At 46.1% G+C, this 15,055-nt stretch overlaps 8 non-coding genes and 2 pseudogenes across 8 annotated transcripts; all 10 read left to right on the top strand.

Annotated features, from left to right (window-relative positions):
• The first annotated feature begins 1,297 nt into the window (after nucleotides 1-1,297).
• On the top strand, nucleotides 1,298-1,488 carry LOC142265364 (U2 spliceosomal RNA). Its single transcript, XR_012731697.1, has one exon. It is a non-coding gene; the product is annotated as a U2 spliceosomal RNA (small nuclear RNA).
• A 1,387-nt stretch (nucleotides 1,489-2,875) lies between these two features.
• Nucleotides 2,876-3,066, top strand: LOC142265363 (U2 spliceosomal RNA). The gene has a single exon (XR_012731696.1). It is a non-coding gene; the product is annotated as a U2 spliceosomal RNA (small nuclear RNA).
• A 1,387-nt stretch (nucleotides 3,067-4,453) lies between these two features.
• LOC142265362 (U2 spliceosomal RNA) lies at nucleotides 4,454-4,644 on the top strand. Its single transcript, XR_012731695.1, has one exon. It is a non-coding gene; the product is annotated as a U2 spliceosomal RNA (small nuclear RNA).
• A 1,387-nt stretch (nucleotides 4,645-6,031) lies between these two features.
• On the top strand, nucleotides 6,032-6,143 carry LOC142265400 (U2 spliceosomal RNA; annotated as a pseudogene).
• Nucleotides 6,144-6,171: 28 nt separating this feature from the next.
• LOC142265398 (U2 spliceosomal RNA) lies at nucleotides 6,172-6,346 on the top strand (annotated as a pseudogene).
• Nucleotides 6,347-7,733: 1,387 nt separating this feature from the next.
• On the top strand, nucleotides 7,734-7,924 carry LOC142265360 (U2 spliceosomal RNA). Its single transcript, XR_012731694.1, has one exon. It is a non-coding gene; the product is annotated as a U2 spliceosomal RNA (small nuclear RNA).
• A 1,389-nt stretch (nucleotides 7,925-9,313) lies between these two features.
• LOC142265358 (U2 spliceosomal RNA) lies at nucleotides 9,314-9,504 on the top strand. Its single transcript, XR_012731692.1, has one exon. It is a non-coding gene; the product is annotated as a U2 spliceosomal RNA (small nuclear RNA).
• Nucleotides 9,505-10,891: 1,387 nt separating this feature from the next.
• LOC142265357 (U2 spliceosomal RNA) lies at nucleotides 10,892-11,082 on the top strand. The gene has a single exon (XR_012731691.1). It is a non-coding gene; the product is annotated as a U2 spliceosomal RNA (small nuclear RNA).
• Nucleotides 11,083-12,469: 1,387 nt separating this feature from the next.
• Nucleotides 12,470-12,660, top strand: LOC142265389 (U2 spliceosomal RNA). The gene has a single exon (XR_012731720.1). It is a non-coding gene; the product is annotated as a U2 spliceosomal RNA (small nuclear RNA).
• Nucleotides 12,661-14,047: 1,387 nt separating this feature from the next.
• Nucleotides 14,048-14,238, top strand: LOC142265388 (U2 spliceosomal RNA). The gene has a single exon (XR_012731719.1). It is a non-coding gene; the product is annotated as a U2 spliceosomal RNA (small nuclear RNA).
• Nucleotides 14,239-15,055: the final 817 nt, after the last annotated feature.

Raw genomic sequence — 15,055 nt, 5'->3', positions numbered from 1 at the left:
CACCTCAATTTGGCCCATTCACTTTTCACACTTCCTCCTTTTGTTTTTTATCTTTCACACTTTTGACTTTCTTTATTCATCCAAATAGCAAACTCATCACCACTCAACCTGACCAACTCGGCTATGTCCCCGTGCTGCAGTTCTCTGTCTTATCTAGATCATTTGCAATTGAATGGGATAGATCCCTTTTGGACAAAGTGGATTCACCTGCTGCTGCAGTGACCACAGGTGTGATAAGATCTAGAATTGGCATCTGGTGCGATCTCTCCGCTTCCACTCCAAAGAAAGTTACCTGTTTATTCCTATCATGCATTGGTTTTTGGGGTTTTCTTTGAGTAATGATGATCTCTTTAGTAGTCTGTTGGCGCCCTCTCCTGGAGGAATAGTTTGCTTGCTCTTGGACATTCTAAAAGAGAGGTCATGATAGACATTGAGCTTCTGAGCTCAATTGGGGACAGTCATGGGTGATGAATGTTTGCAACCTACTGCGAAGCCTCATACCGCAATATAAGGAACGTCAAATACTAAGAAAGGGCGGCCTATGAAAGAATTACTACTTTCAATAAGTACACTTAAACGGCTAATTGGGAATAGAAAAACTGTAAAAAGCCCTCTGAGAAAGCCCCCCTCTAACCTTTGATAGTAAGCTTTTCTGTAGTCTGCCTGTTGATGTATTTTCCGTTTGAACTGTGCACAACATGAAGAGACGGAACACTGGCGGCTTGTCACAATGCCCCCCGATGACATCACAATAGCGCTGCTGCCTAGAAAACAAGCTGCGCAGAAGAAGTTGTTCTTTGGGTGGGAGGGTGGGCTAGTGGAAGGAGGGGGCAATCTCTTTTTTTCCCGGGTGGTAGGGGGATGACAGGAGAAGGGAAGCGGGTGGTGAGAAAGGTACAGAGGGCAGGGTTTGGGGGCTGGGAAGGAAAGGGAAAAGATTAGGGTTTGGGGATGATGAAAGGGCTTTCTACGGGTAAGGATGGCAAAGGGTGGCAGTGACGGAAAGTCAGGCAACCTGTCCTGTCCGTCTTTTTGTATCGTGAATTGGAAAGACTGCAAGGGGGAGGGGAGTTGCTTGCGCCCTAAAGGAGGAGTTATTCAGATTCATTGCAGTGGGCGGCGGCTGCAAAACGCACCATTCTTCTTGTTTTTGCTCTGCAAAGCAGCCTTTTCAAGGGTTGGCTTGGGTGACAAAATGTCTTGTGTAGGCGTGGGTTTGTCTCCCTCTCGCTCTCTCTCCCTAAGATGTGTCCGGCATAGGCCAGGGTGCCACTCGAGGCCCAAACCAATTCTGGTTATCGCTTCTCGGCCTTTTGGCTAAGATCAAGTGTAGTATCTGTTCTTATCAGTTTAATATCTGATACGTCCCCTATCTGGGGACCATATATTAAATGGATTTTTAGAACAGGGAGATGGAAAAAGAGCTTGCTCTGTCCACTCCACGCATTGACCTGGTATTGCAGTACCTCCAGGAACGGTGCACCCCTTCTTAACCCAGTTTCCAAAAGCAGAACTCAATTCACCTGATTCATATTAGCCCGATTTAATGAATTGGAAGAAAGCATACGTCTTCATATGCACCTCAATTTGGCCCATTCACTTTTCACACTTCCTCCTTTTGTTTTTTATCTTTCACACTTTTGACTTTCTTTATTCATCCAAATAGCAAACTCATCACCACTCAACCTGACCAACTCGGCTATGTCCCCGTGCTGCAGTTCTCTGTCTTATCTAGATCATTTGCAATTGAATGGAATAGATCCCTTTTGGACAAAGTGGATTCACCTGCTGCTGCAGTGACCACAGGTGTGATAAGATCTAGAATTGGCATCTGGTGCGATCTCTCCGCTTCCACTCCAAAGAAAGTTACCTGTTTATTCCTATCATGCATTGGTTTTTGGGGTTTTCTTTGAGTAATGATGATCTCTTTAGTAGTCTGTTGGCGCCCTCTCCTGGAGGAATAGTTTGCTTGCTCTTGGACATTCTAAAAGAGAGGTCATGATAGACATTGAGCTTCTGAGCTCAATTGGGGACAGTCATGGGTGATGAATGTTTGCAACCTACTGCGAAGCCTCATACCGCAATATAAGGAACGTCAAATACTAAGAAAGGGCGGCCTATGAAAGAATTACTACTTTCAATAAGTACACTTAAACGGCTAATTGGGAATAGAAAAACTGTAAAAAGCCCTCTGAGAAAGCCCCCCTCTAACCTTTGATAGTAAGCTTTTCTGTAGTCTGCCTGTTGATGTATTTTCCGTTTGAACTGTGCACAACATGAAGAGACGGAACACTGGCGGCTTGTCACAATGCCCCCCGATGACATCACAATAGCGCTGCTGCCTAGAAAACAAGCTGCGCAGAAGAAGTTGTTCTTTGGGTGGGAGGGTGGGCTAGTGGAAGGAGGGGGCAATCTCTTTTTTTCCCGGGTGGTAGGGGGATGACAGGAGAAGGGAAGCGGGTGGTGAGAAAGGTACAGAGGGCAGGGTTTGGGGGCTGGGAAGGAAAGGGAAAAGATTAGGGTTTGGGGATGATGAAAGGGCTTTCTACGGGTAAGGATGGCAAAGGGTGGCAGTGACGGAAAGTCAGGCAACCTGTCCTGTCCGTCTTTTTGTATCGTGAATTGGAAAGACTGCAAGGGGGAGGGGAGTTGCTTGCGCCCTAAAGGAGGAGTTATTCAGATTCATTGCAGTGGGCGGCGGCTGCAAAACGCACCATTCTTCTTGTTTTTGCTCTGCAAAGCAGCCTTTTCAAGGGTTGGCTTGGGTGACAAAATGTCTTGTGTAGGCGTGGGTTTGTCTCCCTCTCGCTCTCTCTCCCTAAGATGTGTCCGGCATAGGCCAGGGTGCCACTCGAGGCCCAAACCAATTCTGGTTATCGCTTCTCGGCCTTTTGGCTAAGATCAAGTGTAGTATCTGTTCTTATCAGTTTAATATCTGATACGTCCCCTATCTGGGGACCATATATTAAATGGATTTTTAGAACAGGGAGATGGAAAAAGAGCTTGCTCTGTCCACTCCACGCATTGACCTGGTATTGCAGTACCTCCAGGAACGGTGCACCCCTTCTTAACCCAGTTTCCAAAAGCAGAACTCAATTCACCTGATTCATATTAGCCCGATTTAATGAATTGGAAGAAAGCATACGTCTTCATATGCACCTCAATTTGGCCCATTCACTTTTCACACTTCCTCCTTTTGTTTTTTATCTTTCACACTTTTGACTTTCTTTATTCATCCAAATAGCAAACTCATCACCACTCAACCTGACCAACTCGGCTATGTCCCCGTGCTGCAGTTCTCTGTCTTATCTAGATCATTTGCAATTGAATGGAATAGATCCCTTTTGGACAAAGTGGATTCACCTGCTGCTGCAGTGACCACAGGTGTGATAAGATCTAGAATTGGCATCTGGTGCGATCTCTCCGCTTCCACTCCAAAGAAAGTTACCTGTTTATTCCTATCATGCATTGGTTTTTGGGGTTTTCTTTGAGTAATGATGATCTCTTTAGTAGTCTGTTGGCGCCCTCTCCTGGAGGAATAGTTTGCTTGCTCTTGGACATTCTAAAAGAGAGGTCATGATAGACATTGAGCTTCTGAGCTCAATTGGGGACAGTCATGGGTGATGAATGTTTGCAACCTACTGCGAAGCCTCATACCGCAATATAAGGAACGTCAAATACTAAGAAAGGGCGGCCTATGAAAGAATTACTACTTTCAATAAGTACACTTAAACGGCTAATTGGGAATAGAAAAACTGTAAAAAGCCCTCTGAGAAAGCCCCCCTCTAACCTTTGATAGTAAGCTTTTCTGTAGTCTGCCTGTTGATGTATTTTCCGTTTGAACTGTGCACAACATGAAGAGACGGAACACTGGCGGCTTGTCACAATGCCCCCCGATGACATCACAATAGCGCTGCTGCCTAGAAAACAAGCTGCGCAGAAGAAGTTGTTCTTTGGGTGGGAGGGTGGGCTAGTGGAAGGAGGGGGCAATCTCTTTTTTTCCCGGGTGGTAGGGGGATGACAGGAGAAGGGAAGCGGGTGGTGAGAAAGGTACAGAGGGCAGGGTTTGGGGGCTGGGAAGGAAAGGGAAAAGATTAGGGTTTGGGGATGATGAAAGGGCTTTCTACGGGTAAGGATGGCAAAGGGTGGCAGTGACGGAAAGTCAGGCAACCTGTCCTGTCCGTCTTTTTGTATCGTGAATTGGAAAGACTGCAAGGGGGAGGGGAGTTGCTTGCGCCCTAAAGGAGGAGTTATTCAGATTCATTGCAGTGGGCGGCGGCTGCAAAACGCACCATTCTTCTTGTTTTTGCTCTGCAAAGCAGCCTTTTCAAGGGTTGGCTTGGGTGACAAAATGTCTTGTGTAGGCGTGGGTTTGTCTCCCTCTCGCTCTCTCTCCCTAAGATGTGTCCGGCATAGGCCAGGGTGCCACTCGAGGCCCAAACCAATTCTGGTTATCGCTTCTCGGCCTTTTGGCTAAGATCAAGTGTAGTATCTGTTCTTATCAGTTTAATATCTGATACGTCCCCTATCTGGGGACCATATATTAAATGGATTTTTAGAACAGGGAGATGGAAAAAGAGCTTGCTCTGTCCACTCCACGCATTGACCTGGTATTGCAGTACCTCCAGGAACGGTGCACCCCTTCTTAACCCAGTTTCCAAAAGCAGAACTCAATTCACCTGATTCATATTAGCCCGATTTAATGAATTGGAAGAAAGCATACGTCTTCATATGCACCTCAATTTGGCCCATTCACTTTTCACACTTCCTCCTTTTGTTTTTTATCTTTCACACTTTTGACTTTCTTTATTCATCCAAATAGCAAACTCATCACCACTCAACCTGACCAACTCGGCTATGTCCCCGTGCTGCAGTTCTCTGTCTTATCTAGATCATTTGCAATTGAATGGAATAGATCCCTTTTGGACAAAGTGGATTCACCTGCTGCTGCAGTGACCACAGGTGTGATAAGATCTAGAATTGGCATCTGGTGCGATCTCTCCGCTTCCACTCCAAAGAAAGTTACCTGTTTATTCCTATCATGCATTGGTTTTTGGGGTTTTCTTTGAGTAATGATGATCTCTTTAGTAGTCTGTTGGCGCCCTCTCCTGGAGGAATAGTTTGCTTGCTCTTGGACATTCTAAAAGAGAGGTCATGATAGACATTGAGCTTCTGAGCTCAATTGGGGACAGTCATGGGTGATGAATGTTTGCAACCTACTGCGAAGCCTCATACCGCAATATAAGGAACGTCAAATACTAAGAAAGGGCGGCCTATGAAAGAATTACTACTTTCAATAAGTACACTTAAACGGCTAATTGGGAATAGAAAAACTGTAAAAAGCCCTCTGAGAAAGCCCCCCTCTAACCTTTGATAGTAAGCTTTTCTGTAGTCTGCCTGTTGATGTATTTTCCGTTTGAACTGTGCACAACATGAAGAGACGGAACACTGGCGGCTTGTCACAATGCCCCCCGATGACATCACAATAGCGCTGCTGCCTAGAAAACAAGCTGCGCAGAAGAAGTTGTTCTTTGGGTGGGAGGGTGGGCTAGTGGAAGGAGGGGGCAATCTCTTTTTTTCCCGGGTGGTAGGGGGATGACAGGAGAAGGGAAGCGGGTGGTGAGAAAGGTACAGAGGGCAGGGTTTGGGGGCTGGGAAGGAAAGGGAAAAGATTAGGGTTTGGGGATGATGAAAGGGCTTTCTACGGGTAAGGATGGCAAAGGGTGGCAGTGACGGAAAGTCAGGCAACCTGTCCTGTCCGTCTTTTTGTATCGTGAATTGGAAAGACTGCAAGGGGGAGGGGAGTTGCTTGCGCCCTAAAGGAGGAGTTATTCAGATTCATTGCAGTGGGCGGCGGCTGCAAAACGCACCATTCTTCTTGTTTTTGCTCTGCAAAGCAGCCTTTTCAAGGGTTGGCTTGGGTGACAAAATGTCTTGTGTAGGCGTGGGTTTGTCTCCCTCTCGCTCTCTCTCCCTAAGATGTGTCCGGCATAGGCCAGGGTGCCACTCGAGGCCCAAACCAATTCTGGTTATCGCTTCTCGGCCTTTTGGCTAAGATCAAGTGTAGTATCTGTTCCGGCAGCACATATGCTCAGTGGCAGAGCCTACACACAAGATGATTAGCATATGATTGATTAGCCCCTGCACAGCAGCTGCAGCAGGCCATGGATGATGACATGGAAAATACAAAAAATCTGTTCTTATCAGTTTAATATCTGATACGTCCCCTATCTGGGGACCATATATTAAATGGATTTTTAGAACAGGGAGATGGAAAAAGAGCTTGCTCTGTCCACTCCACGCATTGACCTGGTATTGCAGTACCTCCAGGAACGGTGCACCCCTTCTTAACCCAGTTTCCAAAAGCAGAACTCAATTCACCTGATTCATATTAGCCCGATTTAATGAATTGGAAGAAAGCATACGTCTTCATATGCACCTCAATTTGGCCCATTCACTTTTCACACTTCCTCCTTTTGTTTTTTTTCTTTCACACTTTTGACTTTCTTTATTCATCCAAATAGCAAACTCATCACCACTCAACCTGACCAACTCGGCTATGTCCCCGTGCTGCAGTTCTCTGTCTTATCTAGATCATTTGCAATTGAATGGAATAGATCCCTTTTGGACAAAGTGGATTCACCTGCTGCTGCAGTGACCACAGGTGTGATAAGATCTAGAATTGGCATCTGGTGCGATCTCTCCGCTTCCACTCCAAAGAAAGTTACCTGTTTATTCCTATCATGCATTGGTTTTTGGGGTTTTCTTTGAGTAATGATGATCTCTTTAGTAGTCTGTTGGCGCCCTCTCCTGGAGGAATAGTTTGCTTGCTCTTGGACATTCTAAAAGAGAGGTCATGATAGACATTGAGCTTCTGAGCTCAATTGGGGACAGTCATGGGTGATGAATGTTTGCAACCTACTGCGAAGCCTCATACCGCAATATAAGGAACGTCAAATACTAAGAAAGGGCGGCCTATGAAAGAATTACTACTTTCAATAAGTACACTTAAACGGCTAATTGGGAATAGAAAAACTGTAAAAAGCCCTCTGAGAAAGCCCCCCTCTAACCTTTGATAGTAAGCTTTTCTGTAGTCTGCCTGTTGATGTATTTTCCGTTTGAACTGTGCACAACATGAAGAGACGGAACACTGGCGGCTTGTCACAATGCCCCCCGATGACATCACAATAGCGCTGCTGCCTAGAAAACAAGCTGCGCAGAAGAAGTTGTTCTTTGGGTGGGAGGGTGGGCTAGTGGAAGGAGGGGGCAATCTCTTTTTTTCCCGGGTGGTAGGGGGATGACAGGAGAAGGGAAGCGGGTGGTGAGAAAGGTACAGAGGGCAGGGTTTGGGGGCTGGGAAGGAAAGGGAAAAGATTAGGGTTTGGGGATGATGAAAGGGCTTTCTACGGGTAAGGATGGCAAAGGGTGGCAGTGACGGAAAGTCAGGCAACCTGTCCTGTCCGTCTTTTTGTATCGTGAATTGGAAAGACTGCAAGGGGGAGGGGAGTTGCTTGCGCCCTAAAGGAGGAGTTATTCAGATTCATTGCAGTGGGCGGCGGCTGCAAAACGCACCATTCTTCTTGTTTTTGCTCTGCAAAGCAGCCTTTTCAAGGGTTGGCTTGGGTGACAAAATGTCTTGTGTAGGCGTGGGATTGTCTCCCTCTCGCTCTCTCTCCCTAAGATGTGTCCGGCATAGGCCAGGGTGCCACTCGAGGCCCAAACCAATTCTGGTTATCGCTTCTCGGCCTTTTGGCTAAGATCAAGTGTAGTATCTGTTCTTATCAGTTTAATATCTGATACGTCCCCTATCTGGGGACCATATATTAAATGGATTTTTAGAACAGGGAGATGGAAAAAGAGCTTGCTCTGTCCACTCCACGCATTGACCTGGTATTGCAGTACCTCCAGGAACGGTGCACCCCTTCTTAACCCAGTTTCCAAAAGCAGAACTCAATTCACCTGATTCATATTAGCCCGATTTAATGAATTGGAAGAAAGCATACGTCTTCATATGCACCTCAATTTGGCCCATTCACTTTTCACACTTCCTCCTTTTGTTTTTTATCTTTCACACTTTTGACTTTCTTTATTCATCCAAATAGCAAACTCATCACCACTCAACCTGACCAACTCGGCTATGTCCCCGTGCTGCAGTTCTCTGTCTTATCTAGATCATTTGCAATTGAATGGAATAGATCCCTTTTGGACAAAGTGGATTCACCTGCTGCTGCAGTGACCACAGGTGTGATAAGATCTAGAATTGGCATCTGGTGCGATCTCTCCGCTTCCACTCCAAAGAAAGTTACCTGTTTATTCCTATCATGCATTGGTTTTTGGGGTTTTCTTTGAGTAATGATGATCTCTTTAGTAGTCTGTTGGCGCCCTCTCCTGGAGGAATAGTTTGCTTGCTCTTGGACATTCTAAAAGAGAGGTCATGATAGACATTGAGCTTCTGAGCTCAATTGGGGACAGTCATGGGTGATGAATGTTTGCAACCTACTGCGAAGCCTCATACCGCAATATAAGGAACGTCAAATACTAAGAAAGGGCGGCCTATGAAAGAATTACTACTTTCAATAAGTACACTTAAACGGCTAATTGGGAATAGAAAAACTGTAAAAAGCCCTCTGAGAAAGCCCCCCTCTAACCTTTGATAGTAAGCTTTTCTGTAGTCTGCCTGTTGATGTATTTTCCGTTTGAACTGTGCACAACATGAAGAGACGGAACACTGGCGGCTTGTCACAATGCCCCCCGATGACATCACAATAGCGCTGCTGCCTAGAAAACAAGCTGCGCAGAAGAAGTTGTTCTTTGGGTGGGAGGGTGGGCTAGTGGAAGGAGGGGGCAATCTCTTTTTTTCCCGGGTGGTAGGGGGATGACAGGAGAAGGGAAGCGGGTGGTGAGAAAGGTACAGAGGGCAGGGTTTGGGGGCTGGGAAGGAAAGGGAAAAGATTAGGGTTTGGGGATGATGAAAGGGCTTTCTACGGGTAAGGATGGCAAAGGGTGGCAGTGACGGAAAGTCAGGCAACCTGTCCTGTCCGTCTTTTTGTATCGTGAATTGGAAAGACTGCAAGGGGGAGGGGAGTTGCTTGCGCCCTAAAGGAGGAGTTATTCAGATTCATTGCAGTGGGCGGCGGCTGCAAAACGCACCATTCTTCTTGTTTTTGCTCTGCAAAGCAGCCTTTTCAAGGGTTGGCTTGGGTGACAAAATGTCTTGTGTAGGCGTGGGTTTTTCCCCCTCTCTCGCTCTCTCTCCCTAAGATGTGTCCGGCATAGGCCAGGGTGCCACTCGAGGCCCAAACCAATTCTGGTTATCGCTTCTCGGCCTTTTGGCTAAGATCAAGTGTAGTATCTGTTCTTATCAGTTTAATATCTGATACGTCCCCTATCTGGGGACCATATATTAAATGGATTTTTAGAACAGGGAGATGGAAAAAGAGCTTGCTCTGTCCACTCCACGCATTGACCTGGTATTGCAGTACCTCCAGGAACGGTGCACCCCTTCTTAACCCAGTTTCCAAAAGCAGAACTCAATTCACCTGATTCATATTAGCCCGATTTAATGAATTGGAAGAAAGCATACGTCTTCATATGCACCTCAATTTGGCCCATTCACTTTTCACACTTCCTCCTTTTGTTTTTTATCTTTCACACTTTTGACTTTCTTTATTCATCCAAATAGCAAACTCATCACCACTCAACCTGACCAACTCGGCTATGTCCCCGTGCTGCAGTTCTCTGTCTTATCTAGATCATTTGCAATTGAATGGAATAGATCCCTTTTGGACAAAGTGGATTCACCTGCTGCTGCAGTGACCACAGGTGTGATAAGATCTAGAATTGGCATCTGGTGCGATCTCTCCGCTTCCACTCCAAAGAAAGTTACCTGTTTATTCCTATCATGCATTGGTTTTTGGGGTTTTCTTTGAGTAATGATGATCTCTTTAGTAGTCTGTTGGCGCCCTCTCCTGGAGGAATAGTTTGCTTGCTCTTGGACATTCTAAAAGAGAGGTCATGATAGACATTGAGCTTCTGAGCTCAATTGGGGACAGTCATGGGTGATGAATGTTTGCAACCTACTGCGAAGCCTCATACCGCAATATAAGGAACGTCAAATACTAAGAAAGGGCGGCCTATGAAAGAATTACTACTTTCAATAAGTACACTTAAACGGCTAATTGGGAATAGAAAAACTGTAAAAAGCCCTCTGAGAAAGCCCCCCTCTAACCTTTGATAGTAAGCTTTTCTGTAGTCTGCCTGTTGATGTATTTTCCGTTTGAACTGTGCACAACATGAAGAGACGGAACACTGGCGGCTTGTCACAATGCCCCCCGATGACATCACAATAGCGCTGCTGCCTAGAAAACAAGCTGCGCAGAAGAAGTTGTTCTTTGGGTGGGAGGGTGGGCTAGTGGAAGGAGGGGGCAATCTCTTTTTTTCCCGGGTGGTAGGGGGATGACAGGAGAAGGGAAGCGGGTGGTGAGAAAGGTACAGAGGGCAGGGTTTGGGGGCTGGGAAGGAAAGGGAAAAGATTAGGGTTTGGGGATGATGAAAGGGCTTTCTACGGGTAAGGATGGCAAAGGGTGGCAGTGACGGAAAGTCAGGCAACCTGTCCTGTCCGTCTTTTTGTATCGTGAATTGGAAAGACTGCAAGGGGGAGGGGAGTTGCTTGCGCCCTAAAGGAGGAGTTATTCAGATTCATTGCAGTGGGCGGCGGCTGCAAAACGCACCATTCTTCTTGTTTTTGCTCTGCAAAGCAGCCTTTTCAAGGGTTGGCTTGGGTGACAAAATGTCTTGTGTAGGCGTGGGTTTGTCTCCCTCTCGCTCTCTCTCCCTAAGATGTGTCCGGCATAGGCCAGGGTGCCACTCGAGGCCCAAACCAATTCTGGTTATCGCTTCTCGGCCTTTTGGCTAAGATCAAGTGTAGTATCTGTTCTTATCAGTTTAATATCTGATACGTCCCCTATCTGGGGACCATATATTAAATGGATTTTTAGAACAGGGAGATGGAAAAAGAGCTTGCTCTGTCCACTCCACGCATTGACCTGGTATTGCAGTACCTCCAGGAACGGTGCACCCCTTCTTAACCCAGTTTCCAAAAGCAGAACTCAATTCACCTGATTCATATTAGCCCGATTTAATGAATTGGAAGAAAGCATACGTCTTCATATGCACCTCAATTTGGCCCATTCACTTTTCACACTTCCTCCTTTTGTTTTTTATCTTTCACACTTTTGACTTTCTTTATTCATCCAAATAGCAAACTCATCACCACTCAACCTGACCAACTCGGCTATGTCCCCGTGCTGCAGTTCTCTGTCTTATCTAGATCATTTGCAATTGAATGGAATAGATCCCTTTTGGACAAAGTGGATTCACCTGCTGCTGCAGTGACCACAGGTGTGATAAGATCTAGAATTGGCATCTGGTGCGATCTCTCCGCTTCCACTCCAAAGAAAGTTACCTGTTTATTCCTATCATGCATTGGTTTTTGGGGTTTTCTTTGAGTAATGATGATCTCTTTAGTAGTCTGTTGGCGCCCTCTCCTGGAGGAATAGTTTGCTTGCTCTTGGACATTCTAAAAGAGAGGTCATGATAGACATTGAGCTTCTGAGCTCAATTGGGGACAGTCATGGGTGATGAATGTTTGCAACCTACTGCGAAGCCTCATACCGCAATATAAGGAACGTCAAATACTAAGAAAGGGCGGCCTATGAAAGAATTACTACTTTCAATAAGTACACTTAAACGGCTAATTGGGAATAGAAAAACTGTAAAAAGCCCTCTGAGAAAGCCCCCCTCTAACCTTTGATAGTAAGCTTTTCTGTAGTCTGCCTGTTGATGTATTTTCCGTTTGAACTGTGCACAACATGAAGAGACGGAACACTGGCGGCTTGTCACAATGCCCCCCGATGACATCACAATAGCGCTGCTGCCTAGAAAACAAGCTGCGCAGAAGAAGTTGTTCTTTGGGTGGGAGGGTGGGCTAGTGGAAGGAGGGGGCAATCTCTTTTTTTCCCGGGTGGTAGGGGGATGACAGGAGAAGGGAAGCGGGTGGTGAGAAAGGTACAGAGGGCAGGGTTTGGGGGCTGGGAAGGAAAGGGAAAAGATTAGGGTTTGGGGATGATGAAAGGGCTTTCTACGGGTAAGGATGGCAAAGGGTGGCAGTGACGGAAAGTCAGGCAACCTGTCCTGTCCGTCTTTTTGTATCGTGAATTGGAAAGACTGCAAGGGGGAGGGGAGTTGCTTGCGCCCTAAAGGAGGAGTTATTCAGATTCATTGCAGTGGGCGGCGGCTGCAAAACGCACCATTCTTCTTGTTTTTGCTCTGCAAAGCAGCCTTTTCAAGGGTTGGCTTGGGTGACAAAATGTCTTGTGTAGGCGTGGGTTTGTCTCCCTCTCGCTCTCTCTCCCTAAGATGTGTCCGGCATAGGCCAGGGTGCCACTCGAGGCCCAAACCAATTCTGGTTATCGCTTCTCGGCCTTTTGGCTAAGATCAAGTGTAGTATCTGTTCTTATCAGTTTAACATCTGATACGTCCCCTATCTGGGGACCATATATTAAATGGATTTTTAGAACAGGGAGATGGAAAAAGAGCTTGCTCTGTCCACTCCACGCATTGACCTGGTATTGCAGTACCTCCAGGAACGGTGCACCCCTTCTTAACCCAGTTTCCAAAAGCAGAACTCAATTCACCTGATTCATATTAGCCCGATTTAATGAATTGGAAGAAAGCATACGTCTTCATATGCACCTCAATTTGGCCCATTCACTTTTCACACTTCCTCCTTTTGTTTTTTATCTTTCACACTTTTGACTTTCTTTATTCATCCAAATAGCAAACTCATCACCACTCAACCTGACCAACTCGGCTATGTCCCCGTGCTGCAGTTCTCTGTCTTATCTAGATCATTTGCAATTGAATGGAATAGATCCCTTTTGGACAAAGTGGATTCACCTGCTGCTGCAGTGACCACAGGTGTGATAAGATCTAGAATTGGCATCTGGTGCGATCTCTCCGCTTCCACTCCAAAGAAAGTTACCTGTTTATTCCTATCATGCATTGGTTTTTGGGGTTTTCTTTGAGTAATGATGATCTCTTTAGTAGTCTGTTGGCGCCCTCTCCTGGAGGAATAGTTTGCTTGCTCTTGGACATTCTAAAAGAGAGGTCATGATAGACATTGAGCTTCTGAGCTCAATTGGGGACAGTCATGGGTGATGAATGTTTGCAACCTACTGCGAAGCCTCATACCGCAATATAAGGAACGTCAAATACTAAGAAAGGGCGGCCTATGAAAGAATTACTACTTTCAATAAGTACACTTAAACGGCTAATTGGGAATAGAAAAACTGTAAAAAGCCCTCTGAGAAAGCCCCCCTCTAACCTTTGATAGTAAGCTTTTCTGTAGTCTGCCTGTTGATGTATTTTCCGTTTGAACTGTGCACAACATGAAGAGACGGAACACTGGCGGCTTGTCACAATGCCCCCCGATGACATCACAATAGCGCTGCTGCCTAGAAAACAAGCTGCGCAGAAGAAGTTGTTCTTTGGGTGGGAGGGTGGGCTAGTGGAAGGAGGGGGCAATCTCTTTTTTTCCCGGGTGGTAGGGGGATGACAGGAGAAGGGAAGCGGGTGGTGAGAAAGGTACAGAGGGCAGGGTTTGGGGGCTGGGAAGGAAAGGGAAAAGATTAGGGTTTGGGGATGATGAAAGGGCTTTCTACGGGTAAGGATGGCAAAGGGTGGCAGTGACGGAAAGTCAGGCAACCTGTCCTGTCCGTCTTTTTGTATCGTGAATTGGAAAGACTGCAAGGGGGAGGGGAGTTGCTTGCGCCCTAAAGGAGGAGTTATTCAGATTCATTGCAGTGGGCGGCGGCTGCAAAACGCACCATTCTTCTTGTTTTTGCTCTGCAAAGCAGCCTTTTCAAGGGTTGGCTTGGGTGACAAAATGTCTTGTGTAGGCGTGGGTTTGTCTCCCTCTCGCTCTCTCTCCCTAAGATGTGTCCGGCATAGGCCAGGGTGCCACTCGAGGCCCAAACCAATTCTGGTTATCGCTTCTCGGCCTTTTGGCTAAGATCAAGTGTAGTATCTGTTCTTATCAGTTTAACATCTGATACGTCCCCTATCTGGGGACCATATATTAAATGGATTTTTAGAACAGGGAGATGGAAAAAGAGCTTGCTCTGTCCACTCCACGCATTGACCTGGTATTGCAGTACCTCCAGGAACGGTGCACCCCTTCTTAACCCAGTTTCCAAAAGCAGAACTCAATTCACCTGATTCATATTAGCCCGATTTAATGAATTGGAAGAAAGCATACGTCTTCATATGCACCTCAATTTGGCCCATTCACTTTTCACACTTCCTCCTTTTGTTTTTTATCTTTCACACTTTTGACTTTCTTTATTCATCCAAATAGCAAACTCATCACCACTCAACCTGACCAACTCGGCTATGTCCCCGTGCTGCAGTTCTCTGTCTTATCTAGATCATTTGCAATTGAATGGAATAGATCCCTTTTGGACAAAGTGGATTCACCTGCTGCTGCAGTGACCACAGGTGTGATAAGATCTAGAATTGGCATCTGGTGCGATCTCTCCGCTTCCACTCCAAAGAAAGTTACCTGTTTATTCCTATCATGCATTGGTTTTTGGGGTTTTCTTTGAGTAATGATGATCTCTTTAGTAGTCTGTTGGCGCCCTCTCCTGGAGGAATAGTTTGCTTGCTCTTGGACATTCTAAAAGAGAGGTCATGATAGACATTGAGCTTCTGAGCTCAATTGGGGACAGTCATGGGTGATGAATGTTTGCAACCTACTGCGAAGCCTCATACCGCAATATAAGGAACGTCAAATACTAAGAAAGGGCGGCCTATGAAAGAATTACTACTTTCAATAAGTACACTTAAACGGCTAATTGGGAATAGAAAAACTGTAAAAAGCCCTCTGAGAAAGCCCCCCTCTAACCTTTGATAGTAAGCTTTTCTGTAGTCTGCCTGTTGATGTATTTTCCGTTTGAACTGTGCACAACATGAAGAGACGGAACACTGGCGGCTTGTC

The sequence above is a fragment of the Anomaloglossus baeobatrachus genome, unplaced genomic scaffold (genome assembly GCF_048569485.1).
Source record: "Anomaloglossus baeobatrachus isolate aAnoBae1 unplaced genomic scaffold, aAnoBae1.hap1 Scaffold_2740, whole genome shotgun sequence".
Classification (NCBI taxonomy): domain Eukaryota; kingdom Metazoa; phylum Chordata; class Amphibia; order Anura; family Aromobatidae; genus Anomaloglossus; species Anomaloglossus baeobatrachus.
Note: the sequence above shows the minus strand (reverse complement) of the source record. Positions and strands in the feature narration are given on the sequence as shown.